General features: G+C 45.7%; 1 long non-coding RNA gene across 1 annotated transcript; it reads left to right on the top strand.

The window, feature by feature from the left end:
- Window positions 1-6: 6 nt before the first annotated feature.
- LOC129045786 (uncharacterized) lies at window positions 7-7,643 on the top strand. Its single transcript, XR_008505964.2, has 3 exons — window positions 7-157; window positions 655-720; window positions 7,481-7,643. It is a non-coding gene; the product is annotated as an uncharacterized LOC129045786 (long non-coding RNA).
- Window positions 7,644-12,379: the final 4,736 nt, after the last annotated feature.

The raw sequence follows: 12,379 nt of genomic DNA, 5'->3' as shown, positions 1-12,379 counted from the left end.
ACGCACACACAACCTCTCCGGTCCTTCCTCCTCAGTGCAAGCACTGGCTGCCCCAGCCCGCTGTTTCCGGCTTCTCCGTCTAACCAGGTCCCTCCCTGGAGCTCTGACGACACGGAGAAGAGAAAGTGGGCTGGAGGAGGAAGAGGAAGACAGTGGGGTGAGCGTGTGTGACTCCTGTGCCGAGTGGGGGAGCATGGGGTAGAGGAAGGCAGGACTGGGGCTCCCGACCCTTGGGCCAGACTGGGGGGAGCCTGACCCCCACTTACTCTGTCCCCTCAAAAGTGATCAACTTTTCTCCAGAAAGTCACCTAATACCAAGCAGAGACCTGCGGCTCCAGACTGCCTCCCCCATACTCAGACTTTTGCAGGGGTCCGCGCTTTGGGCTCAGGAGGAACTGGGCACCCCAGGGCCTCTGGAAAAGCAAATCCCTCTGGGCTCTGGGCTCCCTCCAGTGGAGGACCCTGAAAAGCAGCCAGGGAGCTCCATGCTCTCTGCAACTCCTAGGTCCACCTCCCTTCTTGGCAGGGCGCGCCTTAGAAGTCTCGTGACCACTGATGGGAGGGAGTGGGGGAGGGGACCCCAGAGCTCAGAATTCTGGAAGACTCCAGAAGGAGTCTCTTGCACTGAAAACCGTTTCGGCCCCCTCCGTCCAGGGTACTACTCTTTAGACACTTGTGGAAGCCAACACAACCTGGAGTGGCTGCCTGCCGTTTCCCAAGGTACGAGTTTGACTAGGAATCTGCTGTGCAGCCTTGGCAAAGTTCCTGTTTCTGTGGTAAACACTGAGACACACCCAGAAACAAATACATACATGTACAACTTCCCTGGCCATAAGACCACACACACGCACACGCTTAGGCATGTGCGCACAGGCTCACAGTCGTGTCAGCCCTCAGAGCCACAGGCGGTCGCAATGAGACACAAACTCACAAACACAAGGCTTGCTCAGCTTCTGAGTCATCATCGTAACTAGTGGACGTTTTTTGCAGCTTTTGTTGGTGGAGGAGCTGAAGGAGGCCAAGGGGCCTAGAGAGGCCTCTACGTCCCCAAACCTAAGGTGTATAAAAACGGTGGTCTCTAGGGGGTGGTGGGAGATGGGAGGAGGTTTCTGCTCCCCTCTTCTCTCTCCCAACAGGGCTGGGCTGAGGGGCCAAAGCTAGGCCTCTGCTGCCCCCTGGTGCTTGAACTGATTCCCGGCCCCCAGCTCCTCCCCCGCTGGCCCCATGTGGATGGGCATGTGTCTGCAAGGGTGCACGTGTGCGTGGGGGCCCCAGGCAGGCAGCAGAGGGTAGCAGCTAAGAACTGGGACTCTGGAGACAGGCCACTTGGGTTCCAGTCCTGCCAACGCTACTAACTGCACAATTCTGAGCAAGTTACTCTTTGCGTTTCAGTTTGTCGTCTGTAAAATGGAGCAAATAAGTCTTAACTCATAAGATTGTGGGAGTGAGATACAATAAAACTATGTACAAGCTTAGAACAATGCCTGGCACACAGTAAATGCTAGGCATTCTTTTATGGGCCAGAATAAGCCAGGCGTGAGGAAGGCAGAAGGACTTCCATCCTACATAGGGGACCCCGGGTTTGGGGGTAATAACGGTGCCACAAAGACGAGATATTGGAGGTCCGTGTGTTTATGTGCTCACTGTGTGTGGAAGGCAGGGAACTGGAGAGGCGGTCAAGCAGGGGTGGGGATGGCAGGGAGGGAATCTGTCCAGGGTTTGTATGACCAGCAATGCTAGGATTGCAGTGTATGCACACAGGGGCCCACCCTGCCTACAGACATCCACAGACAGTGGTTGAATTCATAAGGGTCTCGGAAGGTCCAAGTTCCCCCAAATTTTGGCAAGAGAAGAGGAGGATTGAATGTAGTCTCTAACTTTGGCTCCTTTTGCAGGGTAAAAAGGTGAGGAGCAAGGACTGGTTGGAAAACAATATTTATTGCCATCCTCTCTAACTGGTTGCACCAATGGGGACACTGTGGTGTCGTGGAAAGAACCTAGAATTAATTAATTAATTAGTTAATTAATTAAGGACCCAGAATTTAGAGGCAAATCTGACTTGGGTCTGATTCCACTTAAGAGCTTGTGGTGGTGTGTCAACCCCTCAAATGGAGACATGAGTTTAGCAAAACTTAAGGAGGCACTCATCTTCAGGTGGTGCAATCGTAGGGTCAGCTAGACTTGCAGTAATGACACCCCCACTTGCGTGACCCTTGGAGTGAGGGCCTTGCGTGCCTCACCCTCCTCCGGGCCCTGCCATCCCACCAAAGGGTCATAAAGATTACATGAGAGAACGCATAGGAAAAAAGAAATTTGTGGTCTGTAAAGGGCAGTTTGTAAGCCAACAGTGAGTCACAGAATCAGTCTGAAGGGTGTATTAGTTTGCTAGGACTGCCATCACAAAGCACCACAAGCTGAGTTGGCTTAAACAATAGAAATGTATTGTCTCACTTTCTCTGAGAGAAAGTCCCAGATCAAGGTGTTAGTGGGGTTGGTCCCTTCAGAGAGCTGTGAAGGAAAATCTGTTCTAGGTATCATTCCTTGGCTTGTAGATGGCTATCTTCAGGTTCACATGGTGTTCTCCCTATATTTGAACCTGTCTCCCAATTTCCCCTTTTCATAAGGACACCAGTCATATTGGCTTAGGGCCCACCCTTAGTGACCTCATTTTAACTTGATTACCTCTGTAAAGTCCCTATCCCCAAATGAGGTTACATTCTGATGTACTGGGTGAACCTCAAGTGAATATGAATTTTGAGGGACATATGAATTCAGCATATGAAAATATGAGTTAAAAAAATTTAGGGGTGCCTGGGTAGCTCAGTCCGTTAAACGTCTGACTTTTGGTTTTGGCTCAGGTCATGATCTCAGAGTCCTGACTGCACTCTATGCGAGGTCTGCTTTTCTCTCTCCCTCTGCTCCTCCCTTTGCTCTCTCTTTCTTTTGAAAAAATAAATAATCTTTTAAAAAATTGTTTTAAAGTCGTTAATTAAAGTAAGTTCTATGCCCAATGTGGTGCTTGAACTCATGACCTTGAGATCAAGAATCACATGCTCTACTGACTGAGCCAGCCAGGCACCCTGAAAATATGAATTTTTGAGAGACACAGTTCAATCCATCACAGTGAGCCTTGCCCATCACTTTTTAGAAACAAAGTAGAATAGAAAATATCAGAATGTATCACATAAAGAAAGGATAAGTATTGTTTAATGAAACTTTTGTTTCACTTTTATGTAAGTATCTGAGTTCTAGGTCTTGATATAAAAGATACTTTTTATTGAGGGCTGTGATCACAAAACAAAGCACCATTTGGATGTTGATAATCATCATGTATCACTTTGCATTGCTTTTTAATTATTTTATGGGTGTTTCCTTCTTCGACAAGAACAGAAGCTCCCAGAGGGCGGGGATTCACATCACACTGTACATTCTGCTATGCAGCTAGAAAAGACAACATGCATTCCTGCTAGTGAATTCAAGGACTACCATTTACTGAGCCTTTACTAGGTACCTGGTGCTGGGCTAAATATTTTACAGTCACTCTCTTATATAAGGACTACCCTTAATTATGGATTGATGGCAGGAGCTCCGTACACTTCATAGGCAAGGTGAGTGGGTATCATGTTCTGGAGCACTGGATAGTACCCTGGGATTTATGGAGGATTGAGGGATAGAGGGAAAGGTCACAGAAGAAGTATGGGAAACTGCTGTGGGCCCCTAGCCAGCTCGGTCTCCCAGGCCTTTGCCATTCTCCCCCAAATTTTCACCCATCTTGATACCAACTGAACACTTAGATTAGATGAAACAGAGCCCATAAATTGGAAACTCCCCCAGTTTCCTTCTCCCAGGCAACACATATATTCATCAGCACCGGCCCCTTTCCTGTAGGCTCAGAGGAAAGGGAGCCTCTCTCTGTTCCTGCCCTGACCTGAGGACTGTTTCTCCACCTGAGGGACCCCTCCCTCTGCTTCCTCAGGCACTGTTCCATTCATTGTCCCCTCAATCCTCCAAATCTCCAACCTCTCCTTCTCTAATTATTACAGCTCTTTACGCTCAGCATATAAACATGTTCAAAGCCCCCCATTTTAAAAAAGTAAAATCAAACTGATAACAAACATATAAAACCAATCCTCCCAGAATATATGTTGTCAACAAAAATTGGTTGGGTGTCTCTGTTCTCAGTTTCTCACCGCTAACAGAGGGAGTCAGATTAGTCAGGAAGCAGTGATATTATGGGATAATCAGGGCCGTAGTCCAGTGAATCATAGGGTGCTATGTGGGCACATAGGAGAGGCATCTAAACTAGGTAGGAGATAGGGGAGGTCAGGGAGGGCTTCCTATAAGAGGTGACGCCTAAACTAAATCTTGAAGGAAAAATAGGAGTTATTCTGGCAAAGAACAAAGGGAGAGTTAAACCAGGAAGAGGATCTAGCATATGCAAAAGTATGGATACTGTGGGAGCACGGTACCTTCTGGAAGTGGGTAGTAGTTGGCAACCGGAAGCATTAGAAATTTTAGACAGGTGAGTAATATGATGCGGTTTAGCAGAGATCACCCTCACTGCAGTGTAGAGGATGGATTTAAAGTGTAAGTCTGAAACCAGGAGAACAGTTCCAAAGGTTAATAATAATGGAGGAAGCGACCATTTCATGGAGGAGCAGAAGTGAAGCACTGTGGAATCAAGGCTGGTTAGGAAGAGAAGTAAAGACATGAGGAACTGGTGGGCAAGGAAATAATAGAGTCAAGGAACTGGAAGTTTCAACAGACCTAAAGACTAGCCTTCCTGAGAGCAAAGGAGAAAAGAGTTGGAGGGCTGGAATGTTGTAGTTGGAGACAAGGGGATTAGATTTCAGTCCTGCTTTCCTGGGAGGATGTGGTGTAGGTCGTGGCTCTGGGAGTGAGTGGTTATGACAACATGACAGTGAGTCATTGGAGTTGAGGAGGGCAAGGGACCAAGAGGCCAGAGTGCTGGCTGGACTACCTGCATGAGTAGCTGAAGCCATCTGGGTTTGCAAAAGACCTGGGGTGGACAGGAATACAGTAGATGAGATGCCAAAGTCTTCAGGGAGTGTGGGCAAGTGACCAGGACATCAGTGGATGACAGCAAAAATAACAAGAATTCACATTTAGTGAGGGTTTATGTATCACTTCAATTCCTACCTGAAAATCCAAACACTGCATTTTATCCGACAACAATATTATGAGATAGAACTATGTGCCCAAGATGACAACCACGAACCACATGTGGCTGTTTCATTTTTTTAAAAGATTTATTTATTTATTTTAGAGAGGGGGAGGGGCAGAGGGAGAGGGAGACAGAAACTCAAGCAGACTCTGCCCTGAGTGCTGAGCACAGAGCCCGATGCAGGGCTCAATCTCACGACCTTGAGATCACAACCTGAGCCGAAACCAAGAGTCAATCGCTTAACCGACTGAGCTACCCAGGGCCCCTGTGGCTGTTTAATTTTAATTTAAAAATTTAATTCCTCAAATAACTATCCACATTTCAAACACTCAGTAGCCACATATGGCTAATGGTTACTATATTAACACAGACATGAGTCATTACCATCATCACAGAAAGTTCTACTGGAGAGTGCTGATAGCCCTCATCTTACAGGGGAGGAAACTGCAATGTGGAAAGGTTAAGTAACCTGCCCAAAGCCAAAGACCTGGCAAGTGAGAGAGCTGGAATTTGAACCCAGTTAGTCCGGTGTGATCACTGTTGCCCTTAAGCACTATGCTACGCATCTTCTCAGTGGAAAGTGAAATAGCTGGCCCTTAAAAGGTAGAGGAATTCACAGGACTATCAAGGCAAGAACTTGATGGTGCCTACTCCAGCAAGCCTTTCTCCCTGGCTGGCAAAGTCTGCATTTTGTACAGGTGTTTCCCTCCCACGCATTCAGGGGATGAATCTTATTGCTCTAGCCAATCTCAGTATTTCCATTCCCCTAGCCAATAGGACTTTAGGGGGTTCTTGGGAAAGAGTCTGTTCTTCTTCAATGCTAAGTCCACATGTGAGGATTGGAACAGTGGTGACCATTGATGGCACTTAGGATGGAGTAGAAGTGTGAAGAGGTAGAAAACTCTTGAATGGACCAGCCCTGGATCTACTCTAGAACTCCTCCATGTTCAATTTACTTTAACTGGGTTCTGTGTTACTTGCTGCTAGATGTATCCCTAACTGAGACCTGGGTGGAGCCATACTGACTCTTGGAAATGGACAGCCCCAACATCTGACTGCCCATGCTCCCACACTGTGGGAGGATAAGTGATAGCTCATTAAAGGCAGAGGGTCCTCAGGGAAGAGCCTGGTTTCAGACAAGCAAAGAGGGGCAAGGACAATCTGAGCCAAGGGTGGCTTAGGGCTTTCTGCAAGGAGGGGGGCAGGGAGCAGTGCAAGGGTGGTCAGGAAGAGGAAGCACTGGGGTAAGTGGAGAAATGTGGATGCCCAATGAGGCCTGCCAAGGATGACAGGATATGAGCAATGGTGGGGTCAGCTGATCTCGGGGTTCCAAATGGAGCCCTGGGGCTGTCAGAGGCTTACTGTGGCCAACAGATCTTCACCTCACAGAAGGACAAGTGGCAACCTTGGTGGGTGGGCAAGCATCTCTGGACGGAGTCAACAACTGTGGTCAGAATTGAGCCTCTGCAAGGAAATTCCAGCCCTCTAACTGGCCCTCTAATTCCTGTCTTGCCTCTCTCTCTCTCTTCCCCTGTGTAGCCAAGCTTCTTGGGAAAGTTAATCACATTCACTGTCTTCCCTTCCTCACCTCCTCAGGACACTGCCAGTGGGTGGCTGCCCCCATGAGTCCAATGAAACTGTTCTGTCCGGTGTCACACGTGCCCACCTACGTGCCAAGGATAATGGCCCGCCCCTGTCTTTCTCTTGCTGGACCGCTCAGCAGTATTCAACACTGTCAGCCATTCTTTTTTTTTTAAGATTATTTATTTATTTATTTGAGAGAGAGAATGAGATAGAGAGAGCATGAGAGGGGGTAGGGTCAGAGGGAGAAGCAGACGCCCCACTCAGCTGGGAGCCCGATGCGGGACTCGATCCCGGGACTCCAGGATCATGACCTGAGCCGAAGGCAGTTGCTTAACCAACTGAGCCACCCAGGCACCCCACTGTCAGCCATTCTCGAGTAAGCTCTCCCCTCATTGGTTGTCCTGCTCCCTCTCTTCTAGTCTTCCTCCCACCCCTCTGGGTGCTCCTTCTCAGTCTCCTGTCTCCACAGGCTACTCTTCTCATGTCATCTCATCCACACCCAAGTCTGAAGCATCCCAGCAGCAAAGCAATGTCATATGGTGGTTAAAACCATGGCCTCTGGGGTCAGGGCACCTGGGTTCAAATCTCTGACGTACCACTCCACTGTATGACATCCAAACCCTAATCAAGATATAGATCATTATCCTCACCCCACCCTCCAGGGGGAGCCACTGTTCTGATTTTTTTTCTTTTCTTTTTTTTTCCCCCAAGGTGGATTCGTTTGTTCCGGAATTCAAATAAATGGAGTAAAACAGGATGTGCTTTTTATGTTTGGCTTCTTTTACTCACCGATGAATATTTAGAGACTCATCCATGTTGTTGTGTGGATCCATAGTTTGTCCATTTTTATTAAAGATTAAAGTAGTATTCCATTGTAGAGATATACCACGGTTTTTTGTTGTTGTTTTTTTTTTAATGATAGACACCTGGGCTGTAGCCAGTTTTTAGGTATTATGTAGAAGACTGTTATGAACATTCTTTTTTAAATCTCTTTTTTCTTTTCTCTTGAATAAATAACTAGGAGTATAATTGTTGGGTCATAGGTAAATGCTTAGTTTTATAAGAAAGGCTACATATCATTCCAAACTGATAGTACATTTTACACTCCCAAGACTGTGTGTGAGTTCCAGTTATTCTACTTCTCACTAGCATTTGGTATTGTGAGTTTTTAAAAGTTTAACCATTCTGGTGAGTGTGGCAAATTATGCCATTATGGTTTTAATTTGCATTTTCTTGATGACTAAAGATATTGAACACTTTTCCTGGGCTTATCGGCCATTCATACATGTTCTTTTGTGAAGTATCCATTCAAATCTCTTGTCCATTTAAAAAAAATTGGGTTGTCTTTTTATTACTGTGTTGTAGAAATTTTTTTTACATATCCTGGATAACAGTCCTTTGTCAGATCAAATTTTCCTTACCTATTTGGCTTGCTTATTCATTTTCTTAATGGCATTTTTTGATAAACAAAAGTTTTAAATCTTAATGTTTCTTTTATGGTTATTGCTTTCTTTAACTTAAGACATTTTTTTTTTTTACCTCCAAGTCATGAGATATTCTGTTTTCACCTACAAGTTTATGGCTTGTGTAACAGATCTAGTTGTTACACCTTAATCCTTTGATCTGTTTTGAATTAATTTTTGTATATGTATGAGGTAGGGGTCAAGGTTCACTTATTTCTTCCTTATGGATATTCAGTAGGTCCTGTGCCATTTGTTGAAAGACATGCTTTTCCCCAATGGATTGCTTTGACGCCTTTGTCAAAATCAAATGACCTCTAAGTGTGAGTCTATTTCTGGCCCCTCTTATTCTGTCCCATGGATCTGTTTGTCAACCCTTCATGCCAGTACCACACTGTCTTGATTACTGAAGCTTACAAGTCTTTTTTCTTTTTTTAAGATTTATTTATTTGACAGAGAGAGACACAGTGAGAGAGGGAACACAAGCAGGGGGAGTGGGAGAGGGAGAAGCAGGCTTCCTGTGAAGCAGGGAGCCCGATGCGGGGCTCGATCCCAGGACCCTGGGATCATGACTTGAGCTGAAGGCAGACGCTTAACGACTGAGCCACCCAGGCGCCGCCCTTCAAAGTCTTGAAGTCAAGTAATGTAAGTCTTCTAACACTGGGATTTCAGAAGCTCTTCAGGTGATTCTATTGTGCAGCCAAAATTTGAGAACTTTGAGAACGTTCTAATGTGAGCGGAAGTCTCTAGTAGTAGCTTTCTCTGTCACTATCCTCTAGGCTGACATGATAAAACAATTAATATACTTGATCCCGTCTCCTTAGTCTGGAATCCTCTTCCTCTTCAACTGTATGGCTGATGCATTAGGACTTCATCAATTTCTCACCTGGCTCCCCACTACTTCTAGAAAAAAGAAACTCTAACTACTTAGTGTGGCCCAAATCACCCTTCGTCATTAGGTTCCCTGGTATTTCACCCACTACCCTCCCCAATAAGATTATGGAACTTCGGCATTATCATATTTGCCATTTTTTGTTTTACACTTCCTCATGCCTCTATGCCTTTGCCTATCCGCCAGCCTAAAACACACTTTCCTCCTGTCATTCATTGCTCGTCATCTTCTTCCTCTCTGTCAACATGTAGTTTGGCATCATACGCCCAGCTCTGCTTTGATCCCTTTATCTGGAATAGTTATCCTACTCTGGTTCCCTCTGTGTTTGCCTTTATCATAGGCATTAGGCACTGTGTTGTGATTGTCAATCATCAGGTTGAGCAATCCCACTAAAGCATGTGCTTCTTGAAGGCTGAGACTGTGTTTCTATCTCTTGTCCCTAGTACACACCTAGCAATGTGTCCAGCACGTGTAAGGTACCTAATAAATGTTGATTAAATGAATGAAAACTGGGCTCCAATCTGCACTATGATTTGGAGCAGATTCCTTAATCTCCCTGAGCCTCTATTGCCGTTTCAGCAAACTGGAAATAAAACCTATGCCACAAGGTGGTTATGAGATAGAAGTGAGCTAATCCAGGCAAAATCCATTGCATGGGCTTGGCACATGGTAAGCGCTCAATAAATCTTGGTTCTTGGGCTCAGTCGGTTAGGCGTCCCACTCTTGATTTCAGCTCAGATCATGATCTCAGGGTCATCTCAGGGTCATCTCAGGATCTAGCCCAGGATCCAGCTCCATGCTTCCCTCCCTCTCCCTCTGACCCTCCCCCCCCCGCTCATGCGCTCTCGCTCTTTCTCTCTCTCTCACTATAAAATGAATAAGTCTTTAAAAAAATAAAAATAAATCTTGGTTCTCCTCCCACCTTCCACCAGACCCTTCCAAGACACCCTTCTTAGTCACACTTCTTCAACTGACCACTAGGTGGTGTCAGTCCCTGGCCTGACATTCAGTCCCAGAGCTGCCGCCTTAATGCCCCATCCCAGTGCCTGTTATACTCAGACTGGTAAGGGAGACGTTTAATAATTTGCTGGGAGATCCAAAAAAGAAACATCCTCTTTCTACACCAACATTCTAGGTATCCCAAATATGGATTGCAGAGCATTCCTCCTTGATTTCCCACTATTTGCGTTATAATTCCAACCCAAGGATTTAAAGATGGAAGAAACTTCTTTTTTTTTTTTTAAAGATTTTATTTATTTGGGACGCCTGGGTGGCTCAGTCGGTTAAGCGTCTGCCTTCGGCTCAGGTCATGATCCCAGGGTCCTGGGATCGAGTCCCACATCGGGCTCCCGGCTCAGCGGGGAGCCTGCTTCTCCCTCTGACCCTCTCCCCTCTCATGCTGTTTCTCTCTCGCTCGCTCTCTAAAAAATAAATAAAATCTTAAAAAAAAAAAAGATTTTATTTATTTGACAGAGAGAGACACAGCAAGAGAGGGAACACAAGCAGGGGGAGTGGGAGAGGGAGAAGCAGACTCCCGGCTGAGCAGGACCCTAGGATCATGACCTGAGTGGAAGGCAGACGCTTAATGACTGAGCCACCCAGGCGCCCCTGGAAGAAACTTCTTAAGAATAAAAAGGGGGTGGGGCACCTGGGTGGTTCAGTCAGTAGAGCATGCAACTCTAGATCTCAGCGTTGTAAGTTCAAGCTCCATGTTGGGAGTAGAGATTACTTAAAAATAAAAATAAAAAGCCTTTAAAAAAATATAAAAGTGGGGTGACAAGAAGCTGAGTCAAAGAAGGACTGAATAATGAGTACTATAGGAGAAATACAGAAAAGAAGGTGTTTATAGTCATATCTCATTTGCCACTGATTAATTAGATTGTCTCCTATCCCAGGGCAGGTACTCCTAGTCCTAACACTCCTATCAGCCTCCTCCAATCAAGAGCTAGCTCTTCATATTGGTTGGATATAAAGATGTATAAGATATGATCCTTGCCCTTAAGGAGTTTATGGTCTCCTGGTGGGCACAGAACTCCCAAATTGAGTGCTAAATTCTAGGTATTGAGGCTATCTTGAGCGCAAGTTTGGAAGAGGATAGGAGAGCTTTTCTGAGGAAGGTAAGGAGGATCTGGGAGAACAGTATAATTAAAGGCTCAGGTGGAAATATGCATTCTCTCATCTTACAGAGACACTCTCAGCAGTTCACATACTGGAAATAACCCAAGAGCCCAACAATCCCAGTAGATTGTCTAGCAAGGAGATTCCAAGCAGCCAATATAAAGAGTGAGCTAGATGTGTGTTTAATATGGAAAGGGATCAAGATAAGTTAACTAAAAAAGGTAGTTCCAGTGCAGTGTATATTGTATGAACTCATTTGTGGTTTTAAAGGATGAAGGATGGGACGCCTGGGTGGCTCAGTTGGTTGGGCGTCTGCCTTCAGTTTAGGTCATGATTCCAGGGTCCTGGGATCAAGCCCCACATCGGGGTCCCCACTTGGTGGGGAGCCTGCTTCTCCCTCTGCCTGCTGCTACCCCCTGCTTGTGCTCTCTCTGGCAAATGAGTAAATAAAATCTTTAAAAACATAAATAAATAGGGCGCCTGGGTGGCTCAGTTGGTTAAGCGACTGCCTTCGGCTCAGGTCATGATCCTGGAGTCCCGGGATCGAGTCCCACATCGGGTTCCCTGCTCAGCAAGGAATCTGCTTCTCCCTCTGACCCTCCTCTCTCTCATGCTGTCTCTCATTCTCTCTCTCTCAAATAAATAAAATCTTAAAAAAAAAAACCATAAATAAATAAAAAATAAAGGATGAAGGATGTCTATTTATATTTGTTTGTCATTAAAAAAAATTTTAGGGGTGCCTGGGTGGCTCAGGCAGTTGTGTGTCCAACTCTTGATTTTGGCTCAGGTCATGCTCTCAGGGTTGGGAGATCAAGCCCAGCCTCACGCTCCGTGCTGGGTGTGGAACCTGTTTAAGATTTTTCTCTCTCTCTCCCCCTCTGCCCCTCTCCCCTAAACAATAAAATAAAATTTAAAGATGATAAATAAAAAAATTGTTTTAAAACACCTTCTGAAGGAGGCCCAATAGTGGGTAGCAGTGGGCATTGTGAGAGTGGGACTGAAGAATAAGATCTTGGAGCATGGCAAGTTTACTTTTACCTTCTTATACTTCCTATACTCTTCCTGTACCTTTTTATACTCCTTGAGGAGTTTTTTAACTAAGTATTACCATGTCTAACAGGTAAAGAGTTCACATTTGAT

The sequence above is a fragment of the Mirounga angustirostris genome, unplaced genomic scaffold, assembly GCF_029215605.1.
Source record: "Mirounga angustirostris isolate CCGP_5_RB_7025 unplaced genomic scaffold, mMirAng1.0.hap1 SCAF_5, whole genome shotgun sequence".
In the NCBI taxonomy this organism is placed as follows: domain Eukaryota; kingdom Metazoa; phylum Chordata; class Mammalia; order Carnivora; family Phocidae; genus Mirounga; species Mirounga angustirostris.
The sequence above is the reverse complement of the archived record's forward strand: the minus strand, read 5'-3'. Positions and strand labels throughout refer to the sequence as shown.